Genomic DNA, 27,600 nt, shown 5'->3' with positions numbered 1-27,600 from the left:
AATCTGGAACTTTGGTTTTGGTTTTGTTTTTTGTTTTTTTTGCTTTCATTAGAAATTTTATAATTTAGTGCTCTTGAACTTCAAATTACTTTATTTTTTTAAAATATAGCTGAAATTTTACTTTAATTATTATACTCTTTTTTACACTTACAGAGCTTTGAAATATTCTCTCTTATTAACTTTCAGTTATGACAGGAGCCATGTACTGATTTATCTTTCAAAAGGTTTGCACAGATTGTCAACAACACAATAATTCAAAATGCTATTACAATGCACTATGTATCATGAAAAGATGATGTAAACTATCAAAATACAATAACCATCGTCTCTTCCACATAATCAGTTTAGTAATTTGACCTTTCACTGAATATATGTGCTTTTATTCAGTGTAAAAATTTAATACATACAAATGTTTAAAAATCAATGATTTAATCAGTTTTAATGCAATTGTTCTTTCTCTTTAGTTTTTTCCCCCTTTTTATGATTTTCTTTCTAAAGCCTACTCCCAACAATTTTTGGTTTACTGTTATATATTAAGTCATTTATAGAAATAAAACTGTTATTAAATGAGGAACAGATAACAGTGTTAATGCTAATAGTAAAGGTCCAGGAAACAACATAATGATATACATGCTTTCATTCACTTAACTGTCTAATGGGTATTTGTTACAGGCACTGTTGTAAATTATAATGATGTTACAAGACATGTGTCAAAACACAGGTCTACTTTTCTTAGCTTAAATAACAATAATGAAGAAAGTGTAACATTAAAAATAAAGACAGATTTAGGGGCGCCTGGGTGGCTTAGTCGGTTAAGCGTCCGACTTTCGCTTAGGTCATCATCTCGCGGTTCGTGGGTTCGAGCCCCGCGTCGGGCTCTGTGCTGACTGCCAGCTCGGAGCCTGGAGCCTGTTTCAGAGTCTGTGACTCCCTCTCTCTCTGACCCTCCCCTGCTCACGCTGTCTCTCTCTCTCCTAGAAATAAATAAAACATTAAAAAAAAATAAAGACAGATTTAAATTCAGTAATAATAAAAGTCTTGAAATAAAGTATGGAAGTTTTATATATAATTTATGCAGTGAAGAAGACAATAATAAATTTCTTACATTTTAATTAACTCAAACTATTATTGAAAAAATTTCATAAAACATGCATTGCGTATTTAATTTTATATAAATATTATGTAACAGTATTATAATATTCCTTCTTTTTTATTATTTTTTTCAAATTACTTTAATCCCTTTTATCTACAGGTTTTTATGGTACTTTCCACAACTTGTGAACCAATGTTTTAGCATCTATTCTTACAGTAGCATTATAAAGAAGAAATACTAATACAGAAATCTAGAGACCTAGCTTTCTATGTACTACAGTGGAAAGAATACTTTTGAAATTTGACACATTTTTGATATCTGCCTCTGCCACTTACTCTTGTCATTAGAAATTTCACTATGTGATGTCCACATATGGAATTTTGGTGTTACTGGTAGTTTACCTATCTAGCTAGCTCTACCTACTTATGTATTGTCAAAAGCTTATGAAAAACCCAGAAGTGAAGCCAACAAATCACTTAAGTAGAAATTAGGAAAAATGTATTATGTATACACCAAAACAACAGTTTACAAACCAGAAGCACTCAAATCAAAACAGAGTTCAATGAAGCATGGAGTTGTATTGTTTTAAGACAGCTGACATAGTACGAAGGTAGTGAGTGTTTACTTTTTATAGTCGTTGGTTACAGTATCAGAATTTTCTTAAATGCAAATTTTCTTAAATTATTTTAAACAAGAGGGTCTCAAGTGGTATTTCCTTGCTGCTGATCTGATTCAAAGAACAAGGCTTTTGGATACTCCGTCACTGAGGCTCACCAGTTGGATACTGTCGAGGTTAATAATAGTAAGTGCTCAGTAAATGTTACTTGCTATTACTATTGTTATTGTTACTACTTTGAGTAGATATTGTGATATGTGTTCGTTATGTGGCCATTGTGCCACCCGTTACTACCCATGTGACCTTGGACAAGTTACTCGACAACTTTAATCCTCACATTTGTCATTAGCAAATTCAGATAACAATACCTGTCTCATCAGGCTAGATTGCTATGGAGACTAGAAATAATCCATTTAGTTGTACAATCATGGTGATTTTTCAATAAACCGTAGCTCTTATAACAAGTAAATATACTATTCTGGCTCAAATGATTAAAATATCTGTTGGAAAACACAACTCTCCCTGGATTTGCCTATGACCGGCTGCCCCATCGGGTGGAAAGATTGTGTTGTTCCGATAAATGCAACATGACTTAGTGCTCAATGTAATAGCTCATTTATTGGTCCAGCAGGCACTGTTTATACATCATTCTTTTGGGTTCTTTCCACTGCTGCAGTTTCCAGTATTGTCAGATAGGGCATTATTCTGAGCGATGTCACCTCAGAGTAGTGCGAATCAGGCGTCACAGAAGAACTAAACGGTAACCTGGAACAGTGACCCTTCAATTGGGATAATGTGGGCTGATGCAGAAACCTAATAAATAGTGGGAGGCACAGTTTTAAGACAGTACATTTTTAGGTCTTTAGTTCAATTTGTACCCTTTCCTCAAAATGATCTACCTGAGGACCCAAGAAAGTTTCTTGATGGAAGTGGACCCTCCGCTTCCTGTTCTATCGCCTCCTCTCTTTTCATTTTATGAAAGAAACACACACCCACAGGGATGCATACTTCAAGGATGTCAAACAGAAGGACACTTTGGGACAGTAGTATTTTCGGGTGACATTACATTGCCAGTCAGGTAGTTTTAATACCCAACTTCCAGCAAAACTGAAGAAGAACACAAAGAATCGATTAACTGATGGATTATTAAAATTCTTTCAAGGACTGATAACAATGTGATATTGCTAGTTCAACAAGTGAATGCTAGTGCTCCAAAAGTCCCCTTCACATTTTTATTTACGTGATTAAGTTTTTTAGTTTACATCTTATGAAAGTTTTTAAATGAAACAGAATTGAAACTGAACTCTCTCTCATTCTAGCAAAAAATAATATTCCCCCAGGGATAGGTGACTTAATAAAAATAAGAAAAGCCTCATTCATCTCACTGAGAACTGCATTTTTTTATGTTTTTAAATGTTTGTTTATTTTTTTAGAGAGAGAGAGTAGGAGAGGGCCAGAGAGAGAGGGAGACACAGAATCCGAAGCAGGCTCCAGGCCCTGAACTGTCAACACAGAGCCTGACGCGGGGCTCGAACTCACAGACCGTAAGATCATGGCCTGAGCGGAAGTCAGATGCTTCACAGACTAGCCACCCAGGCGCCCTGAAAACCGCATTTCTAACATTTTACTTCTTGTATTAATTACCAACATTTTAGTGTATTTTATGTTGTTTTAAAAATTGTGTATTGATAATAAGTCATGAGAACTCAGTCTAGACAAAACATTTAAAACATAGAGTCTCATGGTCATAGAAAAGTTGAAAACTTTTGAGTTTCACTTTCATTTATTCAAAAAGTTTAGTCAACACTTACTCTTATTAGGCCTTGTCTGAAGTGCTAGGAAGTCATCAGTGACAAAACAGAAAAGAAACTTCTGTCCATATGAAGTTTGCATTCTAGTCAAATAAGATTCAGATAAAAACCATATAACAAATGCATAGAAATTTAATATTTTTGTGCCAAAAAAAAGTGGCAGAGTGTTTCATGATTCCAAGCATGAAATATTTTAGGATATTTGGTGGGGAAAAACATGATTTAAGGGGAAAAAAATGAACATTAATAGGAAAGGCTAGATCATGCCTTTTTAAAATGGGTAATGGTGAGAATCATATGGCTAAAACCTTAGATCCCACTGAAATATTAAAAAGACTAATATAATAGTACCCTAAATTTTATTTTATGTCATTTTTTTTACAACACACTAGAAGTCTCATTCTTCAAAAATAATGAAAAAATGTAGATATTGTCTTTCAGATGTATGAGTGTACAGTTTTACAAAACCAGGTGAAGCAAGTTTGAGGACCACTAGATGGAGTGCTTATTAGGGGAGGGCTTATTAAACTCCTTATTAAAGGAGTTTACTAGAATGTAAAGTAGACTACACAGTTTTGATTTTATTACATATATTTCAGTCGTGTGATGAAATATCACTTAAAAACCAGGATATGAATTCTTGTTAATATCTCCTAAACATGCTCTTTATGTTTACATCAAAGCAAACAATTGTTTGAAATTTGAACAGAGAATGTTCTTTTAATAAATATAGTGATTGAACAACTATTTCTGATGTTTAACCAAAAACCAATTTGACAAAACCTCAAGACAAATAAACAAAAACAGTGAATTCTGAAGATTTTGATAAATTATGTATCAAAAGAAAAGAGATCTGCCTTTATAATAGTCACTATTAGTTTGAGTTATTTCTAATAATAGTAGAAAATATTTGNGGGTTCTGCACTAACCCTTGTTTCTTGTTTCTACTCACAATTAGAAACCCATCATAGGTACAGTTAGGAGGGCTTGTCTCCATCTAGTGGTCAGTATATTGTACTAATACTGTTATTCTAAAATCAAAATATTATGGGTGTTTTATTTTCTTAACTACAGTGAAAAATGACTTTAACCAACATACTATTGCTATTTTCTAATCAAGTCTGTCAAATTTGACTATAATCAGCTAGAAGATAAAAATCTTAACATAGATACATTGATATATATGGCTTAAATATATTGCCCACCCAAAATTCCATTAAGTTGTTTCTCTGTTCAAAAAAAAAAAAAAAAAACTCTATTAAATGTAATTTCATAGTTTTTCCAGGTACTTTATTTTCATATTAGGCATTTCATTTTGACACCAACATGTACAACAATATTCATTAACATATATGGAAGATTAATGACATTGGTTAGGGCTGTTCTCAACTAACAGAAAGAGTATTGTGTCTAACTACATTTAAAATATTGTTTACCAAATAAAAAGACTAATTCCTAATGGGTCTATCATACCTAGTATTTTCTTTGTCGAAATGCACCATTCTTCATAATGACTTTTTTCTTTCTTTTTTGTAAATCCATGAGAGATAAGAATATAAATCACATAGAGAAACTGTATTATACGTATAATACTACTTTTCTTTTTTGGTCTTATACAGTTTATATTATCATCTTTATTTAACAAAGGCGTCGGTTGACTTTCCCATCCCATTAAGACCTTAATAAGATGGGCTTATGCATTAATTTATGCCTGTAGAAGTCCAAAGCTCTGACTCAAGATTTCTGCACAGGTCCAGAGGGTTCCCACTCTCAAAGCCATCTCCATCTCTGGACTTCTGCATTCTTGCGATGCATCTCTTATCTGCAATATGGCAAACAAGACATGAAACTGGACCCATTCTTAATTTCCAAAAAAATACCAATTCAGCCCTGGCACACATGAGTACAGTAAGTGTTGCTGAAGACTAGAAGGAATGAAAGGAAGACAGACAAGTTTAGTCACATCATTCAAACTTCAACTTGAACATTAGGCAGGTAAGTTCCGAAGATGTCCTTTTATCTCTCCCCCACTGGGCAACTTACAATGGTCCTTCTCTCCACCAGCTCCTCCGACTCCACCAAAGTCATTATGACAGATAGGATGATCTCTTTACAAAGGAATTGCAAGCACTTTTTTTCTAATGTAGAAAAAGGGAAACTGATGTGAAGATGCAGTTTCACAGGAATACTGTGCTAAGTATTTGAAACACAGGTAACTAAAGATGCCCCTGAGGTCTCAAAACTTTATATTCTGTTTAAACTTTAAAAAAACAATCAGAAAAAATTCTAGGCCTAACAGGTGAGAAGTTATTTCCTATATAAACTGTGGATTTATGTGCAAACAACTCAAATAGAGGTCTACCTAGAAGAGGAAGAGGAAAAACAAGTGTCTTTGTCTTTAAGCCATTTATGACATAATCAGATGATTACAGTTTTATTTTGTAACATAGAAATTGCTTGCCTGAAGCTCTAAAGTATGTGGCAAAGGGGGTCTTTATACCTAAATTAAAAATTCAAAGAACTAAACATGAAAGTAACACCCTGATTTCACTTTCATTCGCAGTAAAAAATAGGTGATCTCATATGAATTATTACAGGTTAGGTTTGCCTTATTTTTTTAAAATTTTAAATGTTTATTTATTTTTGAGAGACAGAGAGACCGAGCATGAATGGGGGATGGGCACAGAGAGAGAGAGAGAGAGAGAGAGAGAGAGACAGACAGACAGAATCCAAAGCAGGCTCCTCCAGGCTCTGAGCTGTCAGCACAGAGCCCAACGAAAGGCTTGAACCCAGGAACTGTAAGATCATGACCTGAGGTGAAGTCGGACACTTAACCGACTGAGCCACCAGTCACCCCAAGTTTGCCTTATTTTAAAAAGTCATGCTGTTCGGAAGATGTCCCCCTCAGCTTTCTCCGACCTTTGACTTGGCCCTGATTACCAGGAGAAATAGAGAGGAGCTTAATCAGCAGAATAAATGGATAAGATTAGAGCCTTGCCTCAAGTTAAGAAAAGGGCTTCATACTATGAAAAAAGGTAACATAGTATGGGAAAATGATAGAGACCAGTTAGTACTAACTCATTATGTTGACAAGGTTGACAAATATAGGCTATACAGGTCTTTCATGTTATAACAAAATATTTGTTCTACAGGTTAAACCTGGCTTGATTTACTGGGTTTGAGAAGCTAAAAGATTTCTGAGACATTAGGACAAGGGTCAAATGGCAACAGATCATGGCCAGTGACTTTCATGGTTTCTTCCTCCCTTTGGGAAATGGGAAACTGTATAGACTTCTTAGGAGAAAAAATGGCTAGGTATATTCAGAGAAATCTTACCAATAGTAACTCTCAAATGACGAGTAGAATTCATATTGGATAAAGATAAAGGAGACAAATATATCATGTATCTCACTGCCACAAAGTGTAGAACAGTGAAGCTCTCTAATTCCTCAAAAAAACCATGTTCTCCTTGTTGAGACTCAGTTTCTCCTCTTTTCCCCATCACCTGCTGAGGTAGCTGCTCTCCATAAATGGCTCCCCAAAGAGCCTTGCCTCCTTTTACTCATCATCTTATGTGCCTTTGCCCCTTGAATCTGGCTTTCCCTGTGACTCATTAGGAAGCAATATAAGGCTGAAGAAGTGATGCTATAGAGTAGATGAACCTTGGTTAGGGAACACCTTACTGATTTCATCTTAGTCTCTCATGGCCTCTCTGTGAGCCTTGAGCCACTATGGAAAAAAAAAAAAAAGCAACTCCAGATGGGACAGGGCTTGGAACATAACACACTGTATGAATATTACACAGAGCACAGGAATCTCCCTGTCCAGCCCTGCCCAAATTCCTTACCCATAAAATTGTAACATACAATATCATGGTTGCATAAAGCCTCTAAGCTTGGGGGTAGATGGTTTTGTAGTCAGAACACTTTGTTCCCTTCAGATCACTTTCCAGGACTCAACACAGATTTTGTACCTTTAGGGAAGCCTTTTCCAACCTCTTAGTCTAGGCTGGGCATCCCTTCTAGGTACTGCCTAATCCTAGTAGTTTACATATTGTATTATAATTGTCCACATACTCTTGTCTGAGATTAGGGAGAGCTAGGATCATGTCTGAACTGATTGTTATTGTACCCCCAGAACCAACAGTGCTTGGTATTATAGTAGCTATAAACAAAGATGCCCCATTGAATCAATGGATGCATTTCTTATGCAAATAAACGCTGATCTCTTACTCTGCTGGAAATAAGCCCCTTGCCTGTTATACTATTTGATAGTCAGCTTCCAGTAAAAGCAACCATGTAAAATATATCTCAGCAAACTGTAAGAGGAACATGCAGTGCACAAGCCACAAAGCCACTCGAATTATTAAAATACATGGAGGTTTAAGAAATAGATTTGGGCAGTCGACTTTCTTTTCTAAATATTCACTGAACTCCATTGTTCTTGATTTGACCAAAGTTTGTTTTATCTTGGATCAGTGCTATTCTCATAGCTTTTATGGGTAAGGAGAATTTTAAGACTGTGAAGGCTCATGATTCTCTGTATTCTAAATGAAGAAAAATATCTTCTTGTATCCTATAAATAAGACATCTGTGAATTGGCAAACGCTGGCGCAAACAAGTTCATTTTGTGACAGTAAAACTGTCACGGACATGTTTAAACTGAAAATATACAACTAGGAAAAGTTTACAAGATGCAGATGTCATGCAAGGCAGAGAATTGAGCCAAATGACCCAAAAGTTGTAATGGACAGGAGTTTTTACGAAATGAATGAGAAATCAGAGAAAGTGAAACACAGGTACACCATAGGATGACCCTCACTATTATGTCACTTGGTGGGTTCTCGGAGTCCTCTGTAAAGTGGATTATTTTTCCACGAGTATCTGACCTTGATTGAAGAATTACCAAGAAAAAGGCCAAAGGCATTACCACGCACCCATCTCAGTCATTAGCTTTGGTCAGTCTCAACTCCTGGTAGTTGTTTATAACTTCTTGTGAGACCTACCTCAGTGCTTTTGTATCACTGTGAGTCTGAGAAGGTACTCTGGGATAAACGGTATTACAGCCTCTGCCACACACAGCAGCCCCCACACATAGCCTTCTCTGTGGAATTCTTTAGGAAATGAAATTCCAATGCACTGACATCTCAGTTAGAGCTGAATTTTTCCTACAGCATTCCTTACCAAGAATTTCCTATCAAATAAAAGTGCAACATGAGAACACCCGACCAATGTGACTTCATACATTTTTTTTCTGACCTACTGCAAAATGTAATCTTATTTTTTATATCCTAATTTAGTTTTTCACTTGCCTTTAAGGTCTTGGATTGTCAACTGCATTTTGTATTATTTAAACATTATCTGTTTAATAATTGTATTATTAAACATTACACACAGGAAGGGAACCCCCTCTGAAGTCAGTATTATTATCCTAGTTTCTCCCAAGGGGAAAAATTAAGATAGGATTGAGAGGTTACATGTCACAAATTAGAAAAGAATACAAGTACCACATAATAAATTGAACCTCTTTTTCTTCCATAACCCATCCATTTCCCTGTATTCAGAATTACATAAATTAGAAATCAGCATGACCTTAGACAGTGTAGTCAGAAGTTCTTATTTTAAAGTCAAGGCCTAGCATAGGAGCACATGTACCCCAGTGTTCATAGCAGCACTCTCAACAATAGCTAGAACATGGAAAGAGCCTAAGTGCCCATCAACGGACGAATGGATCAAGAAGATGTGGTTTATCTATACCATGGAATACTACATGGCAATGAGAAACAGTGAAATCTGGCCATGTGTAGCAATAAACTATTTGTAAGAGAAAAATAAATAAATAAAATGTTGACAAAAAAAAATAAAAATAAAGTCAAGGCCTAGAAAGCTTAACTAAATTGCTCAGATTCACAGCTGGTGGCAAAGCAGGAATTATCTGCTAATGTTATTAGGAGTTTATTTGACATTAATTTATTTCTCTATGAGACCCAGATACTCAAACTTCTGAACCACGTAGAAAGTAAAATGTCCTTGAAGAGGAGGCAGAATGGTTTCTAAATCCTGCATTCCAAATAACTAAGTGCAATTCATGGGGATACACTACTTCCCCCAAAAGATTTGATTTGCCCTCTAAGTGACATGGGAAAAAATAAGAATTCCCAAATAACAGCAGCCATGAATAGTCAGATATTTTTCCAATATGTATGTCTCTTGATCAAGTACAATATTTTTACTTCCTGCAAGGGGAAAAAAGTGAGCCAGTAATAAAGTGGTTTAAGAAAGCTGATTTAAGAAGCAAGTACTCATTTTCTTCTTTAGTGAAGAAAATGGAAATACAGAAGTAGTCTTTTGGCTGGCAGGAGAAGTATGGAGGAAAAAGGCTGAAATGGGAAGAGGCCAGGAATATAAAAGAAAAGTATCTCTTTAAGGGAATCAAATACATAACTATTTGAGCATAATAATACCAAAGAAAAGCTCTGGCACAATTTCACTTAGCATACCACCCTGCTTCTGACTTTGATCTACTGATCATGTTTTCCTATCCAGTAAATCCTTAGCCATTAGGAAATACTCTTACAATGACAACAGATTACTTGTATAAGGCATAAAATCAGTTTAAAAATAGAGTTTTAATTGGTTTCTCATACCAAAGATCAGTAGTAATCCTTTCCCAAGGTTGTGTTTTCTTTATGTCCTCGCTGTCTAACATTTCTATTGACTTCCTGAACTCAAATATCAAACAAACAAAATGGCAGCCAGCAGGCCCTACAACAGAGGAGAGTAAGGATAAATCCATGGACAAGCCAGATATCTCACATGCTTAGGACCTCACTGGTTTCCATCACACCTCACTGGTTTCCATAACACCTCATTATCAAGCCACCCAATGTAGGTGTTCTTATTGGGGTCAAAGAAGTTGATCAAAGAACATATATTTAGGGAAAAAAGGATGATCACATGAAGCTTGAGGTTTCTTTCTTAGAAGTAAAGTAAGAAAAGAGGGAAAGATTTATATATTTCCAAAATTGAACACTGTGTTGGGCTAGGGCTCTTAATGAAACACAGCTGCTAAAATTTGCTCCAGAGTTTAAAACAATAAACCTCTGATATTCCATAGAAATGATAACTCTGTTGAAGTGCTCTTCCCAGGGCCAAATCCAGAGCATGGGATTGAAAATACCAGGGCTCAGAGAATGCTGAAAGATGAAAACTATTTCCATATAGAGCACACATCTCACAAATCAAGGATTAATTCATTTAGGCTGGGAAGGAAGGTTAAACATCCAAATTACTTCACTTATGCTTTGCTGACATCAGCATATTACTGTAGGTACTCATTAGGATGTTAACATAATGTTTACATTTTCTTTCTGTGGTTCTTTTAACCAAATTAATCAGAAACTTTCCAAATTAATCAGAAACATCACAAAATCTTAGATGGTCATGCTGTCACTTGTCTTTCATACTTAGGAAATCCACCAGATGATCTTTGGGAGAGCATCTTTATGCAGAACTCAGGATAGCTTTATCTATGTGGAGATCATCATGAAGAAATTATTGCAAACATATATTCCTAAGTTATGTACTGTAAATAATTGTATAAATGACTTCTTTAGAATTTGGACAAGATTCACTGATTTTTCAAAAGAAGGAGAAAAAAAATCATAAACAAAGCCCAGACTGTCTTCTTACTAAAGACTATTTTTGTTTGGTTCATTGGTGGGTAGGTGGGTGAGGTAGACTTTTTTCCTCCTTAGAAGAAGAGTAACACTGCCCCAGGTCTGGTCCCCGAGATAGTTTTGGGGTTTCCCTGGATGACAGTAAGTAAAACTGGTCTGGGAGACAATATATTTTGAAGACATCCTTCTCCATGTGAAGACACTGCAGTAACTATACTTTGTGCTTCATGCTCTTTAATTTTATTTAGTTTTCACAGCATCCCCATGACATATGTATTTTATGATTCTCAGTTTATAGTAAGAAATTTGAGGTTCATAAAACTGGAGACTTGAATAGGGTTTTTTAGAGTTTTGGAAAGAAACATTTTCTTACACAATTTACCCCCAGCAGAATTTTCTAGTGAATCACTTACAAATCTGTTCATAAAATTTTCTCTCCCCTGTGAAACAACTATACTATTTCTTATTTTATTGATGTATTCAGTAAATCTTTATGAATTACCCGCTATGTGCCAAGTACTATTCAAAGCACTGAGGATGCAGGAGTGAAGTAAGCATGGAGCATAATTCTAATAAAGGCAGACAAAGCAAAGAAACAAATAAGTGAAATGTATAGTTGTGTCAGGTGGTTTTAAATTCTATGTAGTAAAAAGACAAAAGGAGGGAATGTAGAATTCCAGGATGCAAGAAGAGTACAATAGATTAGTAATGGAAGGTCTTATTGAAAAAGTGAACTTAAGAAAAGATAACCTTAGAGAAGTCACCAGCATTGCTGGTATCTGGGGCAAGAGAATTCCGATTAGAGAGAACAGCTGGAATAAAGGCCTTAAAGCCACATGTGTTTGAGGAACAGCAAGCATATCAATGTCACTAGAATAGTAAGAAAACTTAAGAGAGATTCTTAGGGTTATGTCACAGAGAACCTTATAAGCTCTGGTAAGGCTTTGGCTTTGGATTTGAGTGAGATGAGAAGTCACAATTGGTTTTGAATGGGATTGTCATTATCTGATTTACGTTTTCAAAGAATCCCTCTGGGTGCTATATTGAGATTAGCTTATGGAGGAACATAGGTGGAAGTTGTGTAAAAGACTAAAGGATCATTCTACTTGCTGGGATAAGATTCACTAATGGGGAGCCATGTTGGAAATAGTCAGTGTGGCTTGTTTATGTAATTCCCCATGCATCTCTGCCTTCCCAGTTCTTAAGACTTAGTCTCAAATGGTGTCCATGGAAACTCACCTTGAAGTCCATACAGCTCATTCCCATAGTAATAGAGTAGGAGGTTTTTATTTGTAAGCCATTTTAGTGGTGCTACTTGTTATGGGAAAGTTGCTCCATCAGCATTGATTTTCTGCGTCATTCCTTCCCTCCATCTTCACATACCCCTATTTGACCTTCTCTATTTTGGTTGCTCTTGTTTTTTGTTTGTTGCTTGGTTGGTTGGTTGGTTGGTTTTGGTATGTGTGTGTATATGTCTCAAAGCTACATTGAGGATAGAGATTGTCTTCTGTTTATCATTGTTCGTATGACTTCTGGATGATTTTCTTTCTGATGGTCCTTATTTACTCCTGCCAATCACAGTTTTCACAAATATCTCCTTCCCTTCTACTGAAGAACTCATAATGTTTCTTAAAGTTCGTATTTGCTGAAAACGAATTTTCTCAGCATGGACTTTTTTTTGTTCATTTTAATATGATATTGTCTTTTTTTTCCCTTCAGTCCTTTGAAGTTGTCTTTCTGTATTCTGGCCTCTGTTGTTTCCAATAAGAACTTACCCTCCAGTCTTATTGGTATTTCCTGGAGTATATTTCAAGATTACTTCATCCTTAGCATTTAGCAGATTGACTATGATGTACTTAGTTTTGGTTTCCTTTATATTTATCTTGCTTGAGGTTCACTAAACTTGAATCTGTTAAGTACCACAGATACCAGACACTGATCAGTTTGTGGATTTTTCTCTTTCCTTTTGGCATTATTTTTTCCTTTGTGCTTCAGTGTACATAAATATTATTGGTCTATCTTTAAATTAAAATTCACTGATCCTTTTTCAGCAGTGTCCTGTCTACTGTTAAGCCCATTATATGAATTCATTTCTGTTACTGAATTTTCCATTCTATAATTCCATTTAGTTCCTTCTTGTAGTTTCCATTTTTCTGATAAAATGTCTCACCTTGACATATGTGAGTCTTCTTGTATTGACTGATTCTTCTTTTGATTTTGGATTACATCTTCCAGTTTCTTTGCATGTCTTAGAATTTTTCTTTGCTGGACATGCTGTGTCACTGTCTCTTTTCAGCTACATTTTCACTTGATCCATAGGTTTAGTTTATTTATTCACTGCCAGCACCTTTCTTCCCTTTGTCTTTCCTTTGTTATTATGTCTCCCCTTGCTTTTTATCACATTTGTGTTTTTTGAATGCCTCTGGGGAGTAATGAGCTCATTTATTGTGAGATAACCAAGTCCTTGATTCACTAAACACTAGCAATTTTTTAAAGTTGTAGAAAAACAAATGCTTCAATTCTTCTATTTTGGAGAATTCTGGTTCATACCAGTAAATATTGAGATCAGGGTGGATAAGAGTGGTCAGGGGAGGTATTATGAAGGACAAGGACTTGAAGAGTAGGTTATTGATGAACAGAGAGGGAGGAGGAAAGAGCATTTTTGTCAGAGAAAACAAAGAGCTAAGAGATAAAGAAAAATAAATAGGACATTTGCAAATCTCTGAAGAGATGAATATGAGAACTAAGGTTATGTGAGATCAGAAAAAAATCATCATGAAAGAAAATTTTTAAATTTATCTTTCCTCCTTGTTATTTATTCTTTTATGACTAAATTATATGAGTAGTATAATATCTTCTATAGTATTCCATTACTTCTCTACAAAGAGCTATCAATGCTTTTTCCTGCCTTAATATCTTTATGCTTTACCCTCTATGTTCGATAACTTTATCAAAATACAACTAGGATGTTTTCTATTTAGATTTGACCTTTCCTCACCATCATAGATTAATTCTTATCTCCAAAGTCAAATAATAGAAAAGTGAAAAGTGAATTGTTAAACAAATGAACATTTCATCTGTGAGGGATGAAACCACCAGTATGAATAATTATTTTGGTGAATTTATTGATTTTTACAAAACTTTCCAATAAATATAGTTAAAATAATTGAAGTATCTATATTAACAACAATGAATCATGAGACCCAAACTCTTAATTATCATTTTTCGTTTTGTCAATTGCCAAACTAGAAACTATTCTCTCCCCTATAAACCTTTAAATTCTCTTCAAATTCTCTTTTATGACCTTTAAATTCTCAACTCTGTTGGACTTCTAACACATCAAAAACTTCATCAGTATTCTACAAAGAACAAATAATCACAAAAAGTGTCTGCTCTGTGGTAAAAGAAATTCCTGACAGGTTCCTCCCTAAATAAAAATAAATGGAATGACTCCCATAAAATTCATGTGGTCTACACAAAAATAGTTGGACTTCATCAAGACCTCAAAAATGTCTGGTTAAAAACACAAGAACCACATTAGGATAAACTTCCTATTGATGAGATCTCTCAAATCATGGAATCCCCATTAAGACAGGCTTATCACTGGAAACCCTGAAAAACACACTGAACAAAATACTAAGCGGTGAAAGTAGCAATCACATATTATGTGAAGGCAGACCAATAATCCGTCTTACCCTCAAATACTAAGATCCTCAGAGATTCATGTAATGTTTGCATTTTTTCCCTGCTATCTAAAGTTGCTTCTTCAGTTAGAAATTATATAGGCATATCTTGCCTCTGTGGTTTGGTTCAACATTTTTGACTTGTTAGATTGTTGATAATCAATGAAATAAAATGAAAATGTTCTTCAGAAACCACTGTCTCTAAGTCATAGGGTTTCTGCAATGTGCTCAGTGTTAGTGGTAGAACTCTATTTTGACTCCCTATCCAACCTGCTGTGAGGCAAAAGACTTACATTTATGAGAGGGCTGGCCAGGTCAGAGCTGCTTTCCCTGGCCTTGGTGGGGAGAAGAAAGTTACTTAGGTTGCCAGAGATTGAACTCATAACCTATTCTTCATTAATTTTATTCTATTCCTAACATGAAATGTAGAACTAAATTGCCATGTAATAAACTAGTGTAAGCATAAGTAGTATTTAAGATATCTATGTAGTATGTAAATTTAAACAACTGATATGACAAAGTTTGATGATAAAATGATTAAAATCATGATATTGTAGGGAAAAATATGACTGTGAAGATGCAGATAATAGTGATAATCTCCAATAAAGATGCTTTATTTGAATAGTGACCCCACACTAAAAGAGCAAGTAATGTTTTATGCTCTTGGAATTTTTTAACCCAGAAACTCTACTCTGGTTGCATGCTTCTTTTAACTAGGCTACATAAGCATCCATAAGAAATATGAGTTAAGTATACCCCTTATATAAGTACCTGAAAATGATGTTGTGTCACCTTTCAATCTATCTCCCCTCTTAGATTTGGGAGAGGGATTATTTCTTTGCATAGTTACATCTCAAATTCCTACTCCATTCCATTGTGTCCTTGAATGAGCACTTTGAGTGCAATGCCTAAGAAACTGAAAATTCAGTATCTGGCTTATTTGCTTCTGTTTGCCATATATAAAAATAATGCAGGGAAATAGAGCTGAAGTAAACAAGATGAAGGAAACATATTATAAAATATGCTAATCAATTGATGATCCCATGTGGAACTGGTTAAGGCTTCTAAATACCTTCACTGAGCCACTAACCGTTAATAAGCCATAATTTATATAATCCGAGATCTCTAAATATATAAATCATATAAAAGATTTCTAAAAGAGAGAATGATGTATCTGACTTAATTGATCTCTAAATTGTCTTGGCTTTATTCCTATGAGTGGAATGATTGGTAGAATTTTATTCCTTATTGGTTGCATAATACAACCTAGCTTGTGTGGTTCTAGTGTTTTATAATATATTTTATGTGGTTGGCATGTGATTCTCTTAACAGCCTGTACACCAGTTATGGATCATTAGTGTGGTTCTTGTGTTGTTCACACAATGTTTCTGAAGCTCAGATACAATTCATGTTTTACTGATGTGATCTGTCCATGTCTTAAAGAATCTTTTTCATTTGTTGTTGTTGTTGTTGTATTTTGTTTTGTTTGTTCTTTTTTCAAGGAGGGACTCATTTGGAATTCTTTACTCTGCAGGGTTTGGGGTTTTCTGATGGTTTCCAGCATTGAAGGGAACAACTTTGTCATATTAGGAGAGGAGGAACCGCTGTCTTTGATGGCAGGTTGACAAAGGCACTTTGTCCCTGGAGTCATTTTATTATATGACTACTGTGTTCTGCCAAGAAGGCTGAGACCACCTACCTGCACATTGAAAAACACAGCTGAGATCTGTCTTTGTGACCCAGACACATGGCCTCTCAACTTCTCTCTGTACTGAAGGAAAACATCATAGCTCCAGCCAGATGAAAACAAGCACTCCCCCCCGCCCCCACTTTTTCTGTGGGAAAGATGAGCTGAAACCAAAGGTAATATATTTGAAAAATCTAGGAAAAAAACATAACAGATTTTTTAGAAGTCATTCCTTTAGCCCCATCGGTATGCTACTTGAAGGAGTCTTACAAAGAAAACTTCTGTTGGAGTGGAAAACACTGAACGAAACCCATGTTATGTGAGAGTTTAATTCCCTGGAGCTGAGAAAGGTAAAAGAATCAGGTCCCTATACTCTTGGACTGTTTTCATTAGTTACCAACAATGTTTATGCAATCAGTTTTAGCTACTTCATTAGGAATCCCCTTCATCTGTTTGATAGAGTTAACATAAATCAGTTGAGGCTAATTTTAAAAGAACTACTATTGTAGTATATACAGCACATTTGTGAGGACAAAGATGTAGAAGAGGAAGAACTTGCTTGTTCTGTTTATTTTTTTAAATGTTTTTTATTCACCAACTGTATATCTGAGCACGTGTCAACAATGCAGCCTGGCACGTGTGCACTGAATCAACTAGATAATGAAATTTAGGTCTTAATGCTTTCATCTTGGAAGGGGTATGCTTGCCACAAAATACCTGATTTTACACAATGAACTCATAGAAACTGAGCCAATCTTGTGAAGCCATCGGCTCATGTAAAGCTAAATCACTTAACATAATTCCTGCATACAGCCTCTTCCATATTTTTAACCACCACATTACTGGCAAATTTAATGCAACAATACCAAAATGAAAACTGCTGGGCCATTAGGTATTTTGCATAATGAACCTTCCCCTTTCTACCAAGAGCAGAGTTTCATTTCTATCAGACTAAACAAATTAACAGAGTGGACTTTAGCTCAGTGCTTCTTTAGCTTTTTGGAGTGCGATTCACATTAAGAAATACAGCTTACACCAGGATATAAATATAAAAAAGTAAATATGTAAAATATATATATTCCATCCAAATATACAAATATATAATCTGAAACAAATTTTCATGAAATACTCATGCTTATTTTTTCCCCAAGAACTGAATTTATTATTTTTAAATCTTATTTATTGTTATTAGTGTTTTTTTTCTTTTTGTTGTGGTTTGAACACTTAATATAGATTTACCCTTTGAACCCATTTTTAAGTATACAATACAATATTGTTAACTATAGGCACCATGCTGTGTGCTATACTCATGCTTATTTTATATGGTGGTCTTTGATATTTTCTGTTCTATTCTGTTTCATTAATGTGAATTTTATTTTCACTACCCAGTTTTCTGTCATGAATATTAATTTGAAACACATGGCTTTTGATGATATTCACTCTGGAGTTGAAAGCCAGGCACAGAATAAAATTGCATCTAAAACAATAAATAATAGCAAACTCTTACTGAATACTAAGCTAAGTACTTGCTTTCATTTATTCGCTAGCCTGTAAATCTCCATGATAACCATATAACCATTTTATAGCATAAAGGCATAGATGGGCAGGTATCTTGCCAAGGGTTACATAGCTAGTTACTGGCTGTTGATATGAACCCAGGACTACGTATGCTCTTAGCCACTACATTAACACCTAGACAGAAGGCTGAGTTTTGGGTCATATCCTTGACTTCGGAATATTTGGTTGACCCCAAACTCTTCAAATCACAGAAGATATTTGGAACACTTTATATGGTTCTCATCGCTTCTCGGACTTTTGGCTAAGATCAAGTGTAGTATCTGTTCTTATCAGGAACACTTTATATGGTTCTCAGAGGATCTCCATAGTTCTAGAATATTTATGGTCTCTTCAGCACTCTTTTAAATTGCATATGAACTTTAGTGGGAAGGCAGTGAGAGCTCTTTGCCTGGGATTGACCTTTGCATAAGTCAATTTATTCTAAGGCCTCGGGGAATAAATGTACTGGATGACTTGTTCTAGAACTAACAAAAGGGAACAGTAGCCTGTAGTACAGGCCTACAATCAACCTTGGGGATAAGGAGGTGGGTAGGGTCATAGCTTGGAGCCTTTTCTTTTCAGCAACTGGAGTGATCAAAACACTAAAGTCACTTCAGATATAGAAGAGAGATTCATAGATGCTGTTCCCCTATATTGACAAGGTCAATTTTGTTTGACCCCTGACCTCTATAACAGGCTTTGGGACTGTTACTAGCTGACTCATCAACCATAGGCTTTCACTACTGTTAATAGATGGGACAGCAATGAACAACTCAAATTTGTTGAAGAACAACCTTATCATGATGTCCAGAGTTCAGTTAAACAAGGGTCTACCCTCATAGACTACTAGATTATTGTATTCTGATCAAGTCAGACTAATATATGACCAAGTAGTTAATGGGTTCACAGAGTGGTCAAAATGAATAGGTAACTTGACAGAAATAACTAAAACAGTGCCTAAAATTTTAACATAATCCTGTGTTTAATTAATCAAAAAATGACTATAGATATTGGTAAAGGAGCAAATAAGGGCAAAGAGCAGGCCTAGCTGTGAGGCTACAGGATGAGGAATAGATCTGTTATAGGCAGGCACTTATTACAATTTTTCATTCATTTGTTATTTTTTGACGGGGGGGGCAAAAACCTTCTTACCTTAAGGTTTTTTGGTTTTTCTTTACTGACTTCTCTGGAATGTCTACAAAGAATTAAAAATAATTTTAAATTATGCCTGCTATGTGCTTTTTTATCCTTGGAAAAAAATAAATATAGTCACAGCTAAATTTCAGGACCACAGTCTTCATAGCATAAATATGCTCTTACATGATATGTGCTCTTGCCTTCCATTCCCAGAATGGAAACTCCATGGATGCTAGACTTTGGTCTGTCTTTTCTCATTGCTATATTCCAGCATTCAATTTCCTAGAATTTTTCAGCTACTTATTTTCTAAATGGTTACTTTTTTTAAGTAAAAAAAAATATTTTTTAAGGTTTATTTATTTTAGAAAGAGAGAGAGCAGGGGAGGGGCATAGAGAGGGAGGGAGAAAGAGAGAATCCCAAACAGGCTCCACAGTACAGATCCCGATGTGGGGCTTGAACTCACGCAAAGTTAGTATCTACAATATAAGCTGAATACAGAGTCTGCATACAGTTAAAGAAGTTCAGATCATCAAAACGTCAGTGAAAGATGCTACAGTGTTCTTTTCAACTTTAGAACCCAGGGGTCTGTTTTTTGAGGAAGCATCTTGTGATACATTTGTTTTTGTCAATGGTGAGCAAAAATTATTATTGAACAACAGTTCTTACAGTAATTGTAAATCATTTTTAAAACAGTTAGTGATGAATTAATAATGAAGTACAAGAGCCAGGTGACTAAACTATTCCCTAAGGGGAAAATGCTCCTCTATGAGAGAAATTTTTCCTAAACTAGATGTTGGTAACAATGCCAGTCTCATACACAGGGTTTCTAATTACTCAAGTCACCGATCAAGTAGAAACAAGTCTATGAACTCCTTGTGGAGATGGAGTATTCTGGAATATTCTGACCCAGGAATACCCAGGAAAACAACATCCTACACCAAAAGTCTTTTCAGAGATGCAAAACGTGCATGGCATTTGTTTGTGCATGAAGTTGTAAACCAGACCTCTAGAAAAATCAGAACTCTCCTTACACTAACCACAGGGATAATTACATTGAAAGGTAATTATTATCTAGGCCTAGAAAACAGTTTCTTATGTTTCTCCCAGTTCATGTACATCTGTATATCTTTCATAGACCTCATGGTCTGTAGGTCATAACGATACTCAATTTGCACACAGACATTTAGATCCTATTCAGCTCATTGGCAAGACAAATTAGGGCTCTCTTCTGAACCCTGAAACCATCATTCATTTATGAAAACATTTTTGCTTTAATGGTTAATTCTATAACAAAAACGTCTTTCATGTGTTCAAGTCAATAGTTACATTTCAGGATAAAGTATGTGTGCATGTGTGTATATATACTATAAATAAATTTATATCCTAGTATATATAGGTATATATGTGTTTATACTATAAATGGGGATAAATTTACATCATATGTGTATGTGTGTGTGTATTCAGTATATTATATATCTTTACATCTCATAAGCTCAAACCCACCAGATTTTACTGACCACGCTTAAGATGAAAGCAAAATTTAGGACACCCTTCTGCGTTTTTATTTCACTTAGTATTTGCCTTCTAATTATCCTTTCTTTTATTGCCAGGTTATTGATGTATTTGTCTTACTCAGCTTTTTAGTTGTTTTCAGCAGAAAGTTGGTCAGAAAACCTTGTCTATCATACTGCCATGATCAATAGCTGTGTTTCATGGTTTCTTTTTTTTTTTAAGTTAAACCATTAAATGTCACATCCAAAGTTGTATAATTAGTTCACTATTCTATCTCCACTTATATGTAAATATATCTCACCTCCATTATGCATTCCCTTTGTGACAGGGCAAGTTATTTAACCTTTATGTCTCACTTAGAAATGAGGATAACTATAGATCCTCTTCCATAGGTTTGCAGTACACTTTAAATAAACTAATGCACATGAAGTAGTATAAGTGCTTGACACCGTGTGAAAAGTTGATAAGCGGTGCCTGGGTGGCTCAGTCAGTTAAGCGCCTGACTTCAGCTCAGGTCATGATTTCAAGGTTCATGAGTTCAAGAACCCAAATCAGACTCTATGCCTGGAGCCTGCTTCAGATTGTTTCCTTATCTCTCTGTCCCTCCCCTGCTTACACACACACACACACACACACACTCTTTCTCTCTCTCTCTCTCAAAAAAAATGAATAAACATTAAAAGGACTGGTAAAATTTTTTATGCCTATACCTATTCAGGTATTATTTTTATGTCTATACCTATTCAGAAAAACAAGCTTTTATGTGACTAGTATAGCTGGGTGTGAATGGCTAGAAAAGCCCTGCTCAAAGACACATGGCCACTTACAAATTTGAGACAAACAGAAGTCTTGACAAAGTTTGAGAGTGTTTTGTTGACAGAATGCCAGAAATTTTAATTAGTGGTAAAAACAGTGAATACATATGTAATGTGCATTCAAAATCAAGTAGTAATAGTATTATAAAGGAAAAATCATAGTATGCCATAACAAACAAGTGGAAGAAGTTAATAAAGATTAACACATTATTCCAGAATAGTTGTTACATGAGCTGTGTAGGCCTGGTGTGAAGGCAGCTAGACTTTCTACATAAGACTTTTAACTACTTTAATATGGTGGTGCTTGCCTCTGCCTCACCGCCCTTAAAAAGTCAAATGCTCTACCACTGAGCTATACCCCCAATTCATATCCCTTCTGGATTCAAACTATCGTGATACCTTATATTTGGTGAACCTGGGGATTTGAACAGGTGATTTGTGAATAATTCTAAGTTGTGAGATTTATGTCAACAAAGTATAACTATACTCAGTAATGGGTAGAGAATTAATTTTGAGAACCATTTGAATCTAGACTCCTGACTAATACATTTATAACAACAAGGATAGCAATAAATCGATATTCTGAGAATTGCAAAAAATCAATAGAGACTTAAATTCTCTGGATGCTCCGTTGTCATTTGCTGCCTCTGCCATTGTGGTTGTTGATGATACCAATGACAAGGAAAGTCTTATTCTCCTTGGGTAACCTTGATCATTAATATATAAAATACACCTCTTCAGCATTTTTTTTTCTTAATTTTTAAAATGAGTCTTCAATGGGTGAAAGGTGATTTAGGGACGGTATCTCTGGAGGCAGAGGGCTGTTTGTTCACAGGTTGGGGACAAGCCTGTGTGGCTTGCATTTGCAGCTTCCCACAATGTTATGGAAACACAAGTTAGCCTTGGCCTGGAAAAATGGCTCTCTGTCATTCTCTGGATGTGTGCATCTTCAGGATACAGGCTGCCAAAACAAACAGGCACCATCAGATTCCTTTCCACCTCCCACATAAGAGTGGCCTTATTGAGGGTGACCTCTAGAATGATGAGAAAGGATTCATTCACCCTTCACTGCCTTTGCCCTCTCCAAATTCTTAGACCCCTCACTTGAACCCTGCGGGGGGTGCAGACAATCAGCAAAGGAATGTTTTTATAAACACCATTTTTCAGACAGTTTTTCATCAGTGAAATATGAAGACACACTGGAGCCTTCCTCATCCTGTACTGCTATGGACTGGTTCAGTAAAATGCCACCTTGCTGTTGATCATGGGTTTTAGAGACCTACATATACATGCAAATGTACTTAATTTGAAGGTACTCACTAGCATAATCTGAGATTTGCTCTTGCTGTTCACTGAAAGGTGCAGAATGTTAAAAAGCTAGAAAATATCTTAGAGATTAATTAATCCAACCCCTCTTTCCATATAAAACCTGCCTTGCTTGTGACTTGAGGATTCATAGCCACTCAACAAATACTTCCTATGGGAAATATCTTGAATAATTTTACAAATTTGCCTATCATTCCCTTTGAAAACATTTATTTTAAAGGACAATGAATCCAAGTAACCTATTAATAATTACACTGAGAAATTCATTCTGATATTTACACATTGTAAGATCAATGAGAAAATACTTTAAATTGCAGGGAAGAAAAATATGTTATGAAGTATCGGCAATGTAAGTATCCTTATTATAATCATCTGATTCTAAGAATATTTTTATCTGGTGGTGTTTTCAAGTGAATAAGCCAAAAGCAAGTATGTGTCTCATGGCCTGATATGTTTCTAAGCCCTAAACTTGGTGTCTTAAAGCACATGAACACACTACCCAACAGCAGGGAATTGGGGTGAAAGGGAGATCAAGGGTAGTTGGGGAAAACTTTACAGAAGAGATGGGATTTGAGTTTGGGTATGGTTACAAGGCGAAGTCTTTTGTTTTTACTTCATTTAGCGTGGAACTTCCTAAGCATGAATTGGCATTAAAGAGCTATTTGTGACCACTCCACTGAATGAAATGGCCAGCAAGGGAATAATGTGGCTTTTACAGACCACACATCCACTAGTCATTAATGGGATCTTCTGGTCCCTAAATGGAAGGGTTTCACTTACCAGGTCTGTTTTATAAGTTTAAATACAGTATCTGGTGGAAAGAAATGTAGGGTCTAGAAACACTGGTAACACAGTGAAGTGAAAATCATGACTTCTTCAATCATGCTATTTCATAGTGACTTAGTCCCTATATCCTCAGTGGACTTTTCACATTTTCCCATATTAATTCTTTCATCAGTAGTTAGTATATAAAAAAAAATAAATCTCTGCAATTTATTGATGATGGGACAACAGGAACAGTAAAATCAAACTCATAGAACAGACGGCCTTGACTAAAGTTTTTTCAGCAGAAAAGCACGGTGTATAAAGGAAAGCATTGGTGGGGTGCCTAGGTAGCTCAATTGGTTAAGCATCTGACTCCAGCACAGGCCATGATCTCATGGTTCATGAGTTCGAGCCCCATGTCAGGCTCTGTGCTGATGGCTCAGAGCCTGGAACCTGCTTCATATTCTGTCTCCCTCTCTCTCTGCCTCTCCCCTACTCACACTCTTTTTCTCAAAAATAAATAAACATAAAAATTTTAAAAACGCTTTAAAGGAAAGCATTGGCTGCTCTACCATATGAAAATACTTATAAAATTATACCATTCACGTGTAGACACAAGTTAGCATACTCATCACTCGACCAAAAAAATTTTCAAAATTTTTTCAGATGTAGCCTTTTAATAATTCACCCAAAGGCAGATTGCATTCATCACNAGGCTAATTATAATATATATTATAATATAATATATATAATAGCATATAAATCTTTTTATAGTACATACCCACATGCCTGCACACACACTTTTTCCTGAACTGTAAGGATTGACTTGAATACATGAAAAACCTTTTTGTTATACAATTCACCATTAAAGCAAATATGTTGCTTACAAGTAAATGATGGTTTCGGAAAGCTTCAGAAGAAATCTCTAATTTATCTTGCAAATGAGTTAGGACTTAAAAGTCTGTGTGTATCTACGAGCATCTATATGACCTATAGGCCAAGTCTGTGACATATGGTAAACTACAGCATTAGTGATCTATTAGTGATCTACTCCAAAACACATACTTAAACCAACAATAATTATTTATTATCTCTCAGTTTCTATAGGTTGTGAGGTTGCACAAAGAAAGGAGATACAGCTTGTCTCTATTCTACAATGTTGGGGCTTCAACTGGAAGATTGAAAGCTAGCAATGGAATTATCTGGGAGTCTCCTTCACACATGTGTCTGAGGTTTCCCTGCTGGTGTCGGCCATTAGCTCAGCTAAAGCTGTCAAGGAGAACATCAAACATCTGCACGTGGCCTGGCTTTTTCCTGGGGACTGGTCTCTCAGGGAGAGTGTCCTGAAAGAGAATCCAGACAGAAGTCACAGCTCTTTTATGACTTAGCTTCAAGCAGTCACACAGCATCATTTCCACAAACTACATTGATTGGGACCTTTACGAGCCTCTGCCTGGGTTCGAGTAACAACAGTCATAAATACGGATTGGTGTTCTTCTGGTTGAGAAGGAAAGAGAAGCTCATTCTCTGGAAGGGCTTTCAGGGTTCTTTGAAGCAATGAGTAATGTTCTAGGTTTGAACTGGGACAAAGGGATCATGTGCGTGTTCTCCGTGTGACTCTTCTCAAACCTCTCAAAATATAGCTCATCAGATCCATGCAAGGAATCACTATTGTTCTAAAATTGAGGTTTAACATTCTCCATATGTCCTAGCAGACGGTGTACCCTCCAGACCCTGCCTATATCATCAGTTTTATCTTTCACTTTCTTACACCTGATTTTTATCACATGGCAATGTTTTAATTGTTTTAAAAAAACCAAGTAGGCCCACACCAGTTATGATTAGAAGTCAGGGACCCCAAAACCGTTCCATTTTGGACTGGTCTATATAAAGCCTTGGCCTTTTGTATCAGAACTGTCCATTTGTGTACTTGGCTTGTGTTGTTGTTCTTCTTCTTGGCTTTCCTTTGTCTATTCCTTGAGAGTAAGGCCACAAAAACAATTCCTGAAATGATGCTGATTCTTCAAGTCTCTCCTGGAAACTAAAGAGGAAAAATGTGTTTTGCACATTTGAAAAGCTGGAAATAGCTATTCAGGATCTGGGTTTATTCAAACCACTGATTTCTAATTTGTAAAATTCTTCAGATGGTGTTGGACATAGAAAGCTCTACTAAAATTGTTGAAGATGTTTACTCCTCTGAATTACATATGTGTTTCTGGCCATTTCCTTGAAGGACATGGTGAGTTAGCATGGCTTGTGCTTGACATTCCCCTTAGCTAAAAATGCATCCCTGACCTGACTTTTCTGTCACATCATATTCCTCATGGGCCAGACTGTCAACAAGAATTTGTTGTGTGATTCTCCCATGCCAGGCACCATGCTAGATCCCTCCTACACCATGGTAAACAAACTTCCCATTGTTCCGGCCACTGTAAATTTATAATCTGGTGATTATGCAGCTTCCTTTATTTTTGAGAAAATGTTATTTTTTACTTACATAGAGTAAACATAACATTTAATAAGAATCTGTCACAGTTGATAGAGTATCAATGTCTTTTGATGCCAAAAGGGACCAGTGAGTTGGTTATAAAATAACTATAGATATTTATAGTTGCAAAGATGAAGAAATCTATACTGCAGGATTTTTATATTTATATGTTCGAGAGACACGTGATATCTGTGTCAGTTGTATAAGCAAATAAAATAGCTTAAATATTATTTATTTACTTATGTATTTATTTTATTTTTTAGAGAGAGAGTGTGGCAGCAGGAGAGAGGGACAGAGGAAGAGAGAGAGAGTAGGGAGGGGACAGAGGGGAAGAGGGAGAGAAAGAGAGAGAAAGAATCTTAAGTAGGCTCCATGCTCAACGCGGAGCCTGATGCAGGGCTCAATCCCACAACCCTGGAACGGTGACCTGAGCCAGAATCAAAAGTAAGGTGCTCAACTGACTGAGCGACACAGGTGCCCCACCAATACAAGCTTAAATGATTCTCACTTATGACTCTTCTTTTCCCAGCTACAAGCAATACTGCTTCTAAATGCTCTTCCAAGCAGTGGAAGGAAACAATGGTGCCCCATAAGTCTGATTGCTTGTAGCAATCCTAAATGTATCCACTCATTATTTCTTTTCCAAGATTATTGTAAAATAAACAACATCTACTAAGTTTTGGAAATATAAGTGTTTCTCAAGAAATGTTCCCTAAGGTAAAAACAACATAAAACAGAACGAAAGTCTTCTTACAAATCACTATTTGACTGGTTTTACTCTCCTATAAAAACAGAACTTGTAGAAAATTGACCTGAATTCAATATTTAAACCATTTTTCATATAGAGATAACTTTCCAAGTAACCTTGAAGTAATTTGGAACATATTTCTCCTGCAATTAATTTTCCTAAGAATGTTGTGGAAATGTTAACCTTCTTAAAGTGAGATATATGCCACAGTTTTTTTCTAATTACCTATTTATACACACTGTATGTGTATGTGTGTGTATATATATATGTGTCTGTGTATGTAGATACAATAATTATTTATGAAAGAACAAGGCAGATCTGGGACAGGAAAATGTACTGTTTATTTTTGCAGTCTCTACTTCTGAACACTATGAAAACATCCTCCTTTGCTGCCTATTCAAACATTGGCAAATTACTTAGCAACAAGAGCATATATTTGGGGTATATTTTTTAGTCACCACATCAGTGTCAAGGATAAGAAATATTATCAGGCATGTACCTTCCAAAAATACCACATTATCAAAAAAAATAAAATCGCACCAAGTAGGTCAACCATTCATTAAAGTCTAGGGTAACGGCAGTCAAAAAAAAGTAGGTCTGGCACAGCATAGAGAAAAGCACTTTGTCTGCAGAAGAATAAATACTAAAATTTGGGTATGGAAGAGGAAATTGCTTCCTCTTCA

General features: G+C 35.7%; 1 long non-coding RNA gene and 1 pseudogene across 1 annotated transcript; both read left to right on the top strand.

Annotated features, from left to right (window-relative positions):
• Positions 1–5,277: 5,277 nt before the first annotated feature.
• On the top strand, positions 5,278–26,399 carry LOC144241452 (uncharacterized). The gene is made up of 3 exons (XR_013338078.1): positions 5,278–5,515; positions 16,416–16,744; positions 24,780–26,399. It is a non-coding gene; the product is annotated as an uncharacterized LOC144241452 (long non-coding RNA).
• Positions 18,368–18,488, top strand: LOC144241628 (U2 spliceosomal RNA; annotated as a pseudogene).
• Positions 26,400–27,600: the final 1,201 nt, after the last annotated feature.

The sequence above is a fragment of the Crocuta crocuta genome, unplaced genomic scaffold, assembly GCF_008692635.1.
Source record: "Crocuta crocuta isolate KB4526 unplaced genomic scaffold, BGI_CrCroc_1.0 scaffold25, whole genome shotgun sequence".
Taxonomy (NCBI): Eukaryota; Metazoa; Chordata; class Mammalia; order Carnivora; family Hyaenidae; genus Crocuta; species Crocuta crocuta.
The sequence above is the reverse complement of the archived record's forward strand: the minus strand, read 5'-3'. Positions and strand labels throughout refer to the sequence as shown.